The sequence below is a fragment of the Quercus robur genome, chromosome 11, assembly GCF_932294415.1.
Source record: "Quercus robur chromosome 11, dhQueRobu3.1, whole genome shotgun sequence".
Taxonomy (NCBI): Eukaryota; Viridiplantae; Streptophyta; class Magnoliopsida; order Fagales; family Fagaceae; genus Quercus; species Quercus robur.
The window spans coordinates 320,162-335,677 of NC_065544.1; the positions used below are offsets into that span (position 1 = coordinate 320,162).

At 31.8% G+C, this 15,516-nt stretch overlaps 2 long non-coding RNA genes across 3 annotated transcripts; one reads left to right on the forward strand and one right to left on the reverse strand.

The window, feature by feature from the left end:
* Nucleotides 1–3,372: 3,372 nt before the first annotated feature.
* On the forward strand, nucleotides 3,373–6,016 carry LOC126707182 (uncharacterized). The gene is made up of 2 exons (XR_007648854.1): nucleotides 3,373–3,529; nucleotides 5,669–6,016. It is a non-coding gene; the product is annotated as an uncharacterized LOC126707182 (long non-coding RNA).
* A 3,866-nt stretch (nucleotides 6,017–9,882) lies between these two features.
* On the reverse strand, nucleotides 9,883–13,783 carry LOC126706085 (uncharacterized). 2 transcript variants are annotated; one of them, XR_007648508.1, is made up of 4 exons: nucleotides 13,601–13,783; nucleotides 12,712–12,851; nucleotides 10,799–10,866; nucleotides 9,883–10,255 (listed from the first exon to the last, which is right to left on the reverse strand). It is a non-coding gene; the product is annotated as an uncharacterized LOC126706085 (long non-coding RNA). The 2 variants fall into 2 exon arrangements; XR_007648509.1 differs by having other exon boundaries at nucleotides 12,712–12,832; nucleotides 13,601–13,782.
* Nucleotides 13,784–15,516: the final 1,733 nt, after the last annotated feature.

Sequence of the window (15,516 nt, forward strand, 5' to 3'; positions counted from 1 at the left end):
TTTTGTGAGAGAAAATTATGTAAAGAATAGAAAAGTGAATGAAAAATTTATACTAAGAGAATGATAATAAAATAAATAAATAAATAAAGAAAGATAAAAGGAAAGAGGAAGAGTGATATCAAGGTAGAATGTTTAGAGAGATGAAAAGGTAAAGGGAATGAGAAAGGTTGGAGAAAATGTAAATGTTAAAAAAATGAGTACAATTTGATGAGCATAATTTTCTTTTATTTGAATTTAAGTAAAATATTACTTTTTTTTTTAAAGAGAGAGAAAATATCAATAATTTAATGATAAGGAGGATGTGGTTGAATTTGAATATTGAATAAAATAAGATGAGAAGGAAAAAAAAAAAAAATTTAAAAGATATAACAATAAATACTAAATTATCCAAATTATGCTATATAATGGAATACTATTATATTTTTATCTACTATCTTTAATTTTTTATAACGTAATTGGATAAAATTTAACGATCAAAGAAAAATAATAATAATAATAACTAAGGGTCATCAAATAGCCCACGGCTCACAACCCGACCCAGAAATTCGAAGGCCCACCGGGCTAATGGGCGGCTCGGCCCATTGTTATTAAGGCCCATGGGTAGCCCACTAGCCTAGTGGGTCAGGCCGTAGGCTAGTTTTTATGCCCATGGGTACCCGGTGAGCTAGCCTAGTAGCCCAACCCGTTACCCAACCCATTGGCCTAACCCGTTGACCCATCCCAATAACTCATAATTCATAACAAAAATATATAGGAAGTGTATGAAGAATTGATCTTGAGATATTATAGAGGAATTTCTTATGAGAACTCCCTCAACCACTAAGATACTCAAAGTAATTGTGCTAAACTTAGTTTACTAAATATATATTTTTCTAGTAGTCTAGCAAATTTGAATTAAACATTTGACATTTTTTTTATTAAAGATAAAAATAAAAAACTATTTAAAGCCTTAATAAAAAAAAATAAATAGGTTTCCATCACCAAACAAAAAATTAAATAGATTTGACTGTAAAAAAATTTGTAACTAAGTATTAAATTCTTTAATTCTTTCCTTTAAGAAAATAGATTGATTATTCCCTTATAAATAATTGATTCTTTCCTTATAAAAATAATAAAATAATATGTTAACATAAGCCCATGGGTAGCCTATTAGGCCCAACCCGATAGCCCACCTCGCTAAAGACAAAATGAGCATTGCCCATGGGCAGGGTCATGGGCTAAGGTTTTCTCTTTTGGCCCAACCCAACCCGGCCCGTTAACTAATTAATAGTCCATTATGCCCAGCCCATTGTATCCATTGGCTAAGTAAAAATGGGACGGGCCGGCCCATTGACGATCCTTAATAATTACTTAAAACACACAACTAAATCGTATCAACCTAAATTAGAGTTCTAAAAAACACAAAAATTTATCAACCTAAAGCAGAGATGCAATAAAAATAAAAATCCACCAAAACATTGAGAGAGAGATAACCTATTTGTGAGAGATAACTATGCAAAGAATGGAAGAGAGAATGACAAATTTATAGTAAGAGAGAGTAAATAAGAAGAGAAAAATAAAGGAAGATGAATGGAAAGATGAATAGTGATATTAAAGTAAAGGGTAGTGGGAAGATGAAAAAATAAGGGAAGAAGAAAGATTGAAGAAAGTGTAAAATTTTTTTTTTTTAAAAAGTGAATGTCAAAAAAAAAAAAAAAATTTATAGGAAAATTGGAAATAAAAAGGAAATATATATATATATATATATATATATATATATATATATATATAGATGTTAAAACCGACAAAGAAGAATATGTAAAGTTAATAATTTATTTATATTTTTTTTGTAAAAAAAAGAATAATAATTATGTGGCAAATGATGTGGCAATGAGGTGCCGCAATAGGAGCTTAGCACCAATAAATACTATGCTTCAGCTTTTAGTAATATATAGATTTGTATGTGTAGAGAAATCTTTGTATTTTTGAGTATTATGATTGGATTATTTGTTGTGAGTATCTTGAATTTGTTTTGAATTCTATGGCAAGTCATGATTAAAAGCTCAGTGTTGTATTAGTCCTTAGCAAGTAACAATCATAACATAGCTAGTCCTTAGCAAGAGACAATCCCAAAAAAGGGGACTGTGCACATTTGGTACTTCCTTAGTAAGGGAGCATACCATTGAAGATCTGAAAAGGGAGTTTCTTAGCAAGAGAGTGCACCTTTAAGTTCCAAATGAGTCACTCTTAAAAAAGGGGATGAAAAGATAGTTCCAGTCCCAAAAAGGGGACAACATAACCTTGTCAACAAAGCGTAAACGTTGACCACGAGATAAGCCTAGGAAATTGTTTGTATGATGGTGTTGGTATGTTATGATGACTCACAATATAATGATATTTTTATTTGAAATATTTGATATTAAAATATAGATAGCTTTGCAAGTTATAACTTTGCTATCATTTAAAAGGTTTGTTCCCACACCCCAATCTCACCCCCTTTTTTATTTCCCCTTAAAAAAACATTAAAGGAATCATTGGAGTAGAAATTCTTGGAAGACAACAGTTACAAATTATATTGTGAAACTGAGAATTTCATTATTATTTTTATGGTATTACATATTGTACTGGAGAATTATTTTGAGGATATTTTATCTTTGGTGGAATTAAAACTTTAACAATTGTGATAAGATTTTAGGTTGCTGGTTGCATTTATTTAATACTTTTATGAATTATTTAGATTGAATAGACTCCCTTTTTTTTAAAATGATTTTGGGGCGTTACATTAAGTCCCACAATTATTTTCCTTTTTCTTTTTAAGTAAAAGACGATATCAAGCCCCCCAAAATTATTAGTTTACTTAAATCCCAACATTCTACCTTCTCCCAAAAATAAAATAAAAATAAATTGCACATACACGCTTAAAGGAAAGAAACAAAAAATTGACTATTGCTGATGAATTTTTATTTTGTTGCATATTTCCATTTGTTGTGAAATAAGTTAAATAGATAAAACTAAGCAAGAAGAAGACAAAGAATATTTATAAATAAACTCTTGTATTCAAGTGGTCATTCACAAGCTTTAGTTGATATCTCTTAGATATGTACAATTATAGTAAAGCAATCTCCACCCCCCCCCCCCCCCCTCCCAACACACACACACATATATATATAACCTTAGAATTACACACACACACATATAACCTTAGAATTCTTGTAGAGTTCATGGGATAAATGGCCCGTTTGGTTCCACTTTTTCAGCCCAAAACGGGCGTTTTCAAAAAAGCCAAGCCACATTCTGCGTTTGGTAAAGTTCAAAACGCAACTTTTTTATAAAAGTTGCGTTTTGAACTTTTAGGAAAGCTGAAGGCAAAACGCGCATAGAAAATGCACCTTCAGCTGTCCATAAATCAAAACGCGCATAGCACGTTTTGTTATATTACCGTTGCATGAGTTGAAAGACCGAAATACCCACACGCCCCTCATCTCTGATCTCTGCTCTCCATTTCGCATTTGACGCCTCCATCTTCTTCTCTCTGCGTCGTTCACTGTTCGTAAGTCTCTCTACTCTCTGTCTTTTTTCTTTTTGTCTTCCTTTTCTTCTTCCGCTTCGTCTTCCTCTTCTTCTTCTTTCTTTCTTTCTTTCTGGTTCTTCCTCTCCGTAAGTCTTTCTGTAGTTTTGGATTGTGGTTTGTTTTATGGGTAATGATTTTTCTGTGTGTTCTTTGGGTTGATTTGTCATGGGTATGGGTTGTTTTGATTTGGATCGAACCGGGGTTGATTCTCATGGGTCTGATTTGGGTTTTTTTGGTTTTGATTTCTCTGTTCTTTGGTTGATTTCTCATGGATCTAGGTTTGATTTCTCTGTTCTTTGGTTGATTTCTCACTTTTGGTGTGTGGGTTTTGATTTCTCAGGTACCAAAAACACTGATCTGCTACCAAAAACAAGGTACCAACACTGATCTGATTTTTTTTTTTTTTTACCGAGTGTGGGTTCCTTTACTTGTTTTGTTATTTGTTTTTGCTGATTGGAATATATAATGAAGTGTTAGTTTGATGAATATATAATGGGTATTGTTTTCGGATCTTGCTGATTGGAATATATACATGTTCTCATGAAGTGTTTTTGTTTATTTGTTTTGTTATAACAAAATTTCGGATCTTGCTATGAATGTGTATTAACTTGGAGATGGAAGAACATGTTTTGTTATCATGCTGTCTTCCACTTAAGGGAAATGGAAGAACATGTTTGCTTTGCTTAGCCCATTTCTCTGTTCTGTGTCTTATGTGCAAGTATTTTTTTTTATTTTTTAACTAGCTATGCTTTCACTTTAGGCTTCTATCTTGTGCACATATTAATGACCATGTGACTGGTAATAGTCTTGCTGGTAATTTTAGTGTAAAGACTATTAATTTGTACAAGTTATATGCATTTGAAAGTTTTTCTGGTTAAAAGTATTCTCTACAACGTGTAATGAAATATGTTTTAAGATGATAATATATAGGAATTGTTCTTAGAAACCATTTCTTCTTGAACTAAAAAGTGGATATGTAAAGTATCCACTATTGTGTCTAATGTAATTCCTGTCCTGTGTTATGGATATTATATCTAAGGCTGTGATTGGCGCCCTATATCTAAAGGGTTGGATTGGATTGAATTGAATTGACTATTTTCTGTATTGTGCTTGGAAAATTCTTTGACTATATTAAATAGAGAAAACATCTTACTGAATTTTTCTGCTGGTGGATTGTGGGCGGTGGTAAATATTGGAGTTTTAACTGTGAATTTCAAAAATGTTGCATGTGATCTGAGTTTGTAGTTTGATGCATCAGCCTCTAAGGGTCATACTTTTTTCCTGTCTGTTCTACTTGATTTGGAATTCTTTTAATGTTATGTCACATTAGCGGCTGTTATTTACATGTTACCTAACTTATAAGTTGAACTAGCTTTGGCAAACCAGATATTGGTTCTGAATCAATGCTAAAATAGAAAAACTAATTCAACTTGGAAGTTAAGAACTGGTTTTAGTTTCTATTTGGTGTTTTTGAACTAGACATAGCAAACTCAATAACTTAAGAACTAGTTTGCGAAACATCCCCTTCATAAGATTTGTTTGTTTCATGTATGAACCACTACTTTGAATTAGCAAATTCTGCAGTGTAGCACCCAATTAAGTTTCTTCTAACCATGAAATTCCAGTAGATTACCATTAAATGTATGGTTTTCACTTCAGCAAGTAGGGTCCTTTCCAAATCTCCAACTTTTTTCTAAACCTGTGTGGAAAATGTATAACTACACCTAAGTTAGGTTAGGAGAACATAATTTGTATGGACACTTCGAATTTTGGGTCTTCAATAAGGAAATTAATGGAGATAGTAGATACAATGATTAAGAGGAGAATAAACATTTTGTCTACAAGAAACTAAATGGGTAGGTGAGAAATCTAGATAAATTGAAGCTCAGAAATTTTTCAGAACATTGTTTGAGTGGAGGTTTGCTCCAGGAACATATCCTTTCTCTAAATTATAATCACTGTAATCTTAGAAGTAAGCTTAGCTGTGTTGTTCATCTAGTATACCCCGTGTATTTGATGCATTATATTTTATTTGCAAACCTTATTACTTACTACAAAAAGAGAGCTACAGAAGCTTACCTAGATGTTTAGATAATACTGCTTATGAAAATTTTAAAGAGGTGAAGATGAGCAGAAAAGGCTGTCTGGGAGGTAAAGGCTTATGATGGGGTGATGAAGGATGGAGAGAGAATATTTATAAAACTTGCTAAGACAAGGGAAATAAAAACAAGAGAATTGAAGTGTGTCAAGTGCATTAAGGATGAAGATCAGAGAGTGTTTGATGCATGAGGCAGTGAGAAGACAGATTTATTATATTTTATTTGATTTTAAGTATCAAGGGCAATTTTGTGTTGTACAATTTAAACTTAGATTATTGATATGTATTTTATATGTTTTTACATTTTTATGTAGTACAATTTAAACTTAGATTATTGGTGTATATTTTATCATCTTTTTACATTTTTATTTTGTGCTTCATGTTGATGGAAATTATTTAGATTTAATTAATATTATTATTATTATTGTTTAGTAAGTATATGAAATAGATGATTTATAATAAGTATGAAATAAACTCACATCCACACAAAAAAAAAAAAAAAAAAAAAAAAAAGTTTGAAATATCCCTTATATATACATTGTCCTTTTTGGTTATTTATCCCTCAAAAAGCCACTTTTAACAGTTTTTACCAAACACTCAGCTTTTTCATTATGCACTTTTTAACAGCTTTTACCAAACACTCAGCTTTTTGAAACTCCACTTTTTCATTATGCACTTTTACAAAACTCCACTTTTTCATTATGCACTTTTTCAAAAAGCTGAACCAAACTCACCCAAAGTTGCATTAGAGAGTACAATTATGGATATACATCTCCTCTATAGACTTTATACATCCCAAGTAACCCTTTCATTGTCAAAACTTTACACATTCCAATCAGATTTTATTTCTAACACTCACCTTTGGATAACCACTTCCTAAGAATATGCCGCATTAAAACATTTCCAAAGAAATAGCCCATGGGAAGAAAAAAAAAATTGGCTAAGGAAAAAGAGTATAGTATTCTTGTATCACTTCGAGTGTCTTAGGAATGCCTCATTAAAACCTTGCAAAAGAAAACCCAGTGTGAAAAAACCTTAGCGAAGGAAAAAGACTACAATCAGCACATATCCTTTAGAAAATGTACTCCCCCACATGAATACAAAGAACTTCCATTGTTCATGATAAAAAGATCCTTAAGTCAACGCATACCAATGTTATGCACCATATATCAGCCAAATTATCACATGATTGTATCTACTTAACATCAATACCGCCGCTCTTCTCAAGCTCATGTGTATAAAAGAATTTTGGTGCAATGTGCTTAGTTCCATTCCAACGTCTTCAAGTTAGTGCAAAACTATACCTTGCTAGAAAGTTAACTGCAAATGCCAGATTAGGTCATGTGTAATTTGCAAGATGCATCAAAGTACCAATTGCACTAAGTACTTGTTTGTTTCAACGTTTGAAGCTCAAAAGTTGCGTTTTCAAAAAAGTCAGTCCAAAAATAGTGTTTGGTAAGTATAAAACGCAACTTTTTGGAAAAAGTTGCGTTTTATATTTGTGAAGAGAACGCGCGTTTTGAAGCTATCCGTTGGGCTCTTCCGAAAATTACCAAATTACCCTTGATAAATCATCAGTTCTCATGCTGTGCCTTATTCCTCTCATCTCATCTCTCTGCTCTCCCAACAAATTTCCAAATCCAAACACAAAAAAATCTATAACAAATTCCCAAATCAGCTAAGGAAAAAAAAAAAAAAAAAAAAAAAAAAAAATCAATCCCTTGCAAATTAGGATTCCTCAAAATTCAAAACAAAAAAAATTAGAATATAGCAAAATGATAGAATTACAAGACGAAATTGAAGGTGAATGCGTCAACAACACCGAGCTCTGGGTTCGATCAAATCGGCGAATCCCTCCCAATCAAACCCTCCGACTTCGACTTCGACTCCGACTCCGACCCCATTTTCGATCTCCAAGCCCTTCCCTCTCAGCCACTCGCCGTCTCCGAATTCCACTGCCTCATCTTCATCGCGCACTCCAATGGATTCTACGTCGCCAAAACTTGAGTGAGACACTATCGATTCCGCCAAGAACCAACAGACGAAGTGCTAAGAGAGAGAGAGAAAAAAAAAGACTCAGAAGGAGAGCTCTAGAACGTTCTAGAGTTTGGAGGAATGGCAGGGGAAAAAAAGGAGGAAAGAAGGATAAAAAAGAAAAGAGTAAGGGTATGTGTATGGAGGAGAAAAAAAGAGGGGGAAAAAAAAAGGAAAGAAATGCCGTGTGTGGAGGATAAAAAAAAGAGGGGGGAAAAAAGGAAAAAAGGAGGAAATGTTATCACAATTTTTTCACAATAAATTTTAAGGGTTAGATTATTATTAGCTAACTAGTGTTTAACCCGCGCAATGCGCGGGGTCATTTTATGATTTAGGGTCAGCTTTACAACACTCACCATAAAAATCCTTTGATAGGTTTGGCCTTTGTCTTTCGTATAAGACATGCAATATAATACCCTATATTTATGTTGTTGTCGTTAAAAATTTTGAGTTTGCATGTCATCAATATGTGTTGCAAATATAAAAGAAATTTTTTAAAGAAACGTAAAGGTTATTATAAATTTTTTAAGTTGTATAAGTAAAATTGATAACTTTGTCACTAAGTTCCATTCCAAGTCTTCTATTTCAGTGAAATGTTACCTTTATAAATTTTCATAATAGCTTAAATGACTATTACAATGAACGACCCTTTATATGTTTTGTAGAAATCATTATCTTTCTTATCTGCCTTTACTGCTTTTACAAAAACGTGGAAAAAAAAAAGGTATTTAGAATGGATAAGACTCTAAAAACTAAATTTCATTTACTGTATGTATACCAGTTTAACAATTATAATTATCTAAAATCCAAAAAAGTTTGTTGTGTTTAAACAAATGAACCGTAAAAACACTATTGAACTTTGTTTAACACCAAACTCAATTTTAACTATTTAATTTAATATTTCCATTCATATTAGAGTGGAATAATGAAGTCACAAAATAGAGTATATATGCTTGGACAATGAAAATAAAACTGAACATTATCTTGATGAAGGAATTAAAGAAAAAAAAGAACCATAAAATTCCATATTCAATCATTTTGACAGGAAGCCAACTTATTTAGAACTACCACCTAAAAATTAAAGAATTAAGATACCTCCTTTGGCATTATAGGATATCTTAAGAATTTCAATATCATTGGAGTCTTAAATTTGCTCACAACTGTAAAATGATGTAAAAAAATATTTTACATGGTACTAACATGCGTTGCGGAGGAACGAAACCTATCATAAACAAAGATGACCAACAATCCAAACATGTGTGATCATAGCTAGAAAAAATAAGTACCAAAATAGTTCTCATCATAGTCAAACTTTCTTTAAAATGTTGATTTTCAATTGGAAATCTTATAAATTATATGTTAGCAATACTATTAACCACTCTTCAATTGGCATATCTGATCCACATATAAGGAAAAATGTACAATAGAGAAAACATTGAAATTAGAGACTATGTATAAAATTGGATAAACAATAGTTAACATTACTATAACAAAGCAGTAGGGTTCAGTGAGTGTTCATGCATTGCTTCATTTAAACATCTACAATAATAATAATCTCTAAGAAAATGCATCAATTAACCTTTTTTTAACCACAGTAAAACAAATATGTACAATCTGCGAATCTCAACAATAATAGAGGATTTAAAAGTTCTCTGACCAAATAGAATAACATCCCAAAACAATAAATAAATATATCCTTCTATGTAACTCTTGTAGACGAAATCCATCCCATATAGCATCTTGCCAAAGACACATGGCATTCCATCAAAGGGGAGAAAGAAAAAAAAAAAGACAACATGGCATTCCATCCAACCTTTTAAAGGAAACAAAAAGCAAGTATGTAAGGAAAGAAAAAAAAATCCAGGTTATAAAAAATGTGCACTAAACAGATTGTGTAAATTACCATTGTTCAAATACATTTTAAAAATAATATAAAAAAACCTCCACATGTTGCTAATTCAGCACATAGACACTCAAATTCATGTAATGAGTCTACCCACACCTAAATATGAAAAAAAAGACCTTGATCTACCTTAATCAATAAAATCTTCAAATTTGAACTTGAATCAAACCAACAACTTTAAGTACAACACTACTTATTTAATAGGAAAAACAACAACTGGAGCCTATATTCAAAAATTAATGAAATTAAGATGGATGCATGGAGTTCCAAAATAACTCTACAAAACAAAGTATTCAATAGTATGAAAGATAGAGACTAACAATTAAATAGATGCAATAGAGAGAGAATTTTGAGTTCTTAGGCTTCTTAGATTTTACTGTTCTCTCTTCATACCATAAATTGAACCACAATACACACATACATAAGGTGAGCCAAAATTCCAAGGTTCAGTTAATTTTCCCATATGAATTTTAAAATATGGGGACAACATTAATAACATGAACAAAAATGGAAGTCAAGTTTTTTTTTTTTTTCCCTTGTAAATTTAAGTCAAGTCATTTACTTGGAAATTCTTCACAACCACTCATTTTCTGACCCATGGATTCCTCGAGGAGCAGCACAACAATTGGACCCATCTTCTACCAAAGTATCATCTGTACTTACGTTCAACCTAGTTTCTCCAAAGGAATGGCCCATGTCAACATCGATATCTAATAATCTTGAATTGAAAGTTTTATTTTCAAATTTTTAAAAAAGAATGTTTAAAGAACTAATAAGTACAGAGTGGCAGAAAGAGAAGCGAACCTCTTGACGCATAAAAGTTTATACTTGTACCAAGTGAATGCAACAAAGAGCAGTCATGAGTTATTGCCATTCTATCCCTGCTTTTTTTCCTAGCCTGGGTAATTTTATTTTGTAAACTATCTTTTCTTTCATGCCATTTTCTTTTGGATCGTTTCTCAAACATTAGCATTTGTCTCTTTAGGTGTGCTTCTCTTGCATTTTCCTTTCTTTTTTCTTTTTTTCTTTTTGCTATCATATCATGGTAAAGGAAAGAAATAAGTTTTAGCATTTATTTTTAGAATCAAAGAGTCCATATTTGATATGTTTAAAACTATTTTACTTTTACTTTTTTTTTTTAATCAGTCATTAACAAAGGACAAAGAGTTATAAACTAAATAATAGCTACAAAGAAAAATTAGGCTTTCCTTACCTTTCAATTTAATTCAGTAGTTCTTCTCGAATAGTAGCCAAAAGTCTTATAAGTCAGGGATGACTAATCTGAATTAACATGTGAGGGAAAATATGTTATTATAAATACAGAATTCCTGATAAGAGTCAATATAAATGAGGTGCTAGAAACTAAGATCCTATAAAACATGTGATTGTGTGTCATATAATTAATTATAATTATCTAAAATTCAGAACACATGGCAGTTTTATATAAATGAATCATTACAAATTTTGAATCAATACCAAACTCAAATTTAACAACATAAAGTAATATTTTGTGCTCTATTTTGTATATAATGATTCTGCTTTTGGTTTTTGGTCAATTTCTGCATTATCTAAAGCAATTTAATACCTTAGTTTACAATAATAAAATATACTGTTAGGATTAACTATGCTTTCTAATAAGTTTGCCTAATCTGTTGCAATAAGCACATTCTTTGAAGCTCGTACTCATTCAGAAAGCAATTAGAAGGAATTGCTAAGTAAAGGTTGAGGGAGAATTCGGGTATGATCATCCAATGGGTGGTCTCACAATTCCTTGCAGTGAAGACATCTTCATTGATCTCACTTCTCGCTTACATGAATTGTGATATGGTGCCTCTAAGATGAAACAGTAGTGACAATTTTGTATATCTATGTAAGTTCTTTCTTTCTTTAGGCAGAAGAAGAGATGGGGATTGTCCATCCACAAAAGATGTTACAATTAGAAATTCTGTAGCCCTTCTCACATTCTCCAAAGAAATGTAAAATTGAGTCATCTTTTTGTTGGAAGGGGTTCTTTTTGGTTTTATGATACTTTTTGTCCTTTTAATTTGATTTAACATGCCAAGGATTTCTTTGGGTAATAGTGATCTGTGCAATTATTCTCTTCAGAGACTATGATATATCTATTCCCTTTAATTTAATTTAACTTCGCATGATGTTTCTATGGATAATAGTGATGTATGCAACTTTTTTCATCTGAAAGTCATCCTCAATGATTTATTGGAACAACTTTTTTTTTTACGTACTTAAGAATGTCCTTCCATTGGTCAAAGAATTCAGTTGAAACCAAATAATGAAATCATCTAATTGAGTCGGTTTTTGGTTTGCACAGCATGTGAAACCAAAAAATGACATCTCTTAACCATTAGAGCAGAGATTGCAAACTATTTTTCTTGTTGCATCAAGTACTGTAGCCTTACTTCCTACTTTTAAAGTCCTACAACAGAAGGTAAGATCCAATTCATGTCTAGTGGAATTTCAAGTGCATTGTATCATGCGTGTGATGTGTAACTGGTGTGCTCTATCTTTTACTGCTTTACAGGTGCAAGGTCTGTGCAAAACATCTTCCTTAGCTCCACTATTCATAAGATTTTAGTTTCAAGTTTAACACTTTTACTACTGCTTTGGTATCAGTTTATGTATTTTTGGTTTTCTTTCTTGGCTGTGGTGAGCACTTTTGTATACCTAACTATTCTTAGTAAAACTGCAAAGAGGACAATCCATATAATTGCAGCCATTATTTTTGATTGCTCAAAAAAAAAAAAAAAAATGATAGCAATTTTAAATTGCAGCAGAGAAAGATGAAAGAAATACCGCAAACGAAGCCTAAGAAAACATTGAAAATATGGGTTGAATTGTAAAAATTAATGCAGCAGTTCAGTGACAATTTAAATCTGTAAAATGAAGGTTTGGACCACAACAAATCAAACCTTGATTCTGCATTTTTTAGTGGTTCATGTACAACCCAAAATTCAGATAGCTACAAAATCTATCCTTGTAACAATAACAATAAATAAATAAAAAGTTATTCCGTACTTGAGTTGGACTAAATACACTAATTAACTTAAAATTTAAGGAAACATATATATAAAAAGCACAGGTGAGAAGTTCCAAGAAAATCATGCGTACCTTCCTAATACACCGTTGAAGAGAAGTGATGGGGGCAGACAACTAACAGAGCAGAGAAACATAACCCTAAACCAAAATCACCGTTGAGGCTGTGATTGAATGGAGCCGGAGATGGGTGGTGCTGGACCAAAAACGTAACCCTAAATCAAAATCAAGTCTTTCAAAAGACTAAACCATATTTAAAATTGAGAAAAAAAACATTTTGATAGAGAATCCAAAAACCAAAAACAAAAATGAATCAAATCTAAACCTATCCAACAAAAAAACATAATTAAAAGTAACCTTTCATACCCAAATCTGGAAACTGACTCATCAAACTGTTCCACAATTGCATCCCCAAACCCTACCCGTAAGTTGTTCTCCCTCTCTGCCTCTCTCTCAAAACCCCAAAACCCTAACCCTTGAGAACTCTTTCTGTTGTGACTCTAAACTGTCCTGATGGCAGAAATCTAAGCGGGCAGGTTTGCACTCTGTTGCAGAGAAGAAACAGAACAGAGCGCAAAGCAGATCGGCAGGGAAGGTTTAAAGAAATATCAGCATAACATTAAATTCTATACTTATCCCAATGATTTTGTTCAGATTAGAAATGGAAGTACAAAAGTAAACCCGAAATTTCATGGAGAAACTATAAAACGGTGCAACTGAGAGAATAGCATAAAATTGAGAAAAAAAAAAAATTCGTAGATAACCCAAAAACCCAAAACAAAAACGAATCAAAGGCAAAATCAAAAATAAACCTATACAACAAAAAAACTCAATAAAAAGTAACATTGCATACCCAAATCTTAAAAATAAATAAATAAAATGTACCGGTGCCGGTTCCGACAAAAAAGCTCAATAAAAAGATAGATTTCATACCCAAATCTAAAAAAATATGAGGAAAACGTACCGGAACCGGTTCCGACGATCTGATGGTGGCAGATATGTAGCCTAACGGTGTTGATGCCCATAGATTTTTCTTCCTCTATGTGCTTGCAGCGGTGCTCTACGTCTGAAGAGGAACGGAGAACCCTCTACTTCTTTCTGTATCCAGCGCTTTTTTTTTTTTTTTTTTTTTAGTATTCCAAGCCTAAATCGATCTGGGCCGGTTTTTTTCTTTTTATGTGAGAGAGGTAGAGGCTATCATACGGTGTGTTATCTCTAGGAAACAATATAATGTATCGCTTTTTAAAGTTACATTTGTCTGAATTTTAGGTAGGGACTTTTCTTATTTGTCATTATCTCCTTAATTCTAGGAACTCATTTTCTCTCAGCTTCTACTTTTATATATATATATATATATATATATATATAGATATTGGTGAGAAAAAAATAATTTTTTTAGAAAGAGAAAAAAATAATTTTAATAGTATGTTAAAATTAAAATCAGTATCAATTTTTTCACAATACTTTCACAATAAATCTTAAGTGGTAGGTTATTATTAGCTAATATTGGTAAGAAAAAAATAATTTTTTTAGAAAGAGAAAAAAATAATTTTAATAGTATGTTAAAATTAAAATCAGTATCAATTTTTATCACAATATTTTCACAATAAATTTTAAGTGGTAAGTTATTATTAGCTAATATTGGTGAGAAAAAAAATAACTTTTTTAGAAAAAGAAAAATTGATTTAAGTATGATGAAGTGGTTGATTTAAGTATGAAACAAACTCACATAAAATAAATAAATAAATAAAGTATGAAATAAACTCCCTTATATATATTGTCTTTTTTGGTAATTTATCCTTCAAATTGCCACTTTTATAAGTACTAGCCAAACACTCAGTTTTTTCAAAAAACACTTTTTAACAACTTTTACCAAACACTTAACTTTTTGAAAATGCACTTTTTCATTATGTACTTTTTGAAAACTCAGGTTTTTCATAATGCACTTTTACAAAAAATTGAACCAAACTCACCCTAAGATATGGTACTTCAGGACCAAGAGATTCTTCATCATCATCTTGTGGTCGAAAAAAATCTTTCTTGACATCAAATGACAAACCTGTCATTAGAGTGCTCAAACAAGTTTAGTACACTCGAGTTCCATCAGGGTAATTTTTTTTTTTTAAACGCATAGAACTCGAGTTTACTAAACTTAAGTTCCACGTGTTTGTTTTTATTCCACGTCAGACTTATATTGGTCGAACCTCGAGTGTAGTAAAGTTGATTTTGAGTTGGAACTCGAGTTTGCCAAACTCGAGTTCCAAAAATAGTCCAACTAACTAAATAAGTTCAAACGCGTGCTAATCACCGAATTTTTTTCCTAAAAATGTACTATTTACCAAATTTTACCCAGAGATGAGAGTTGAAGCGTGAGAGAGATATGGAGAGAGTAGTGTTTTGTGACTTGTCCATAATATCAACTGACAATGTGTAGGTCCCACGATTTTCACAATATTTACAATTGTGCTACTCAGAACTGTTACTTAAGTGTTGAATACACCTCTTGATTGGTTTTCTAAATTCATGTTTTATTGAATATCCAATCAGAATTGTGCCACTCAGAACAGTCACAATTGTGCCACTCAGAACTGCTACAACCACTATATATTTACCAGTAATATTGAATATCCTGTTTCATCTCTTATAGTTATACAGACAAAATAGAAGAACAAGGCATCAGCCCACAAAATGCAAAGCATAGATGTCAAGTATAGGACACACGTAACACAACGTAAATTTTACGTTAACAGTAGAATGTAAAACCCAGAATTTTCTATGTGTTAATAGAGAAAGGGGGCAAAAAATTTAGATGACATTAACTGAGGCAAGGTATCATTTGACTTTATGGTTGTGTAAGCAAGGAACCTTTTGGGGCTGTCA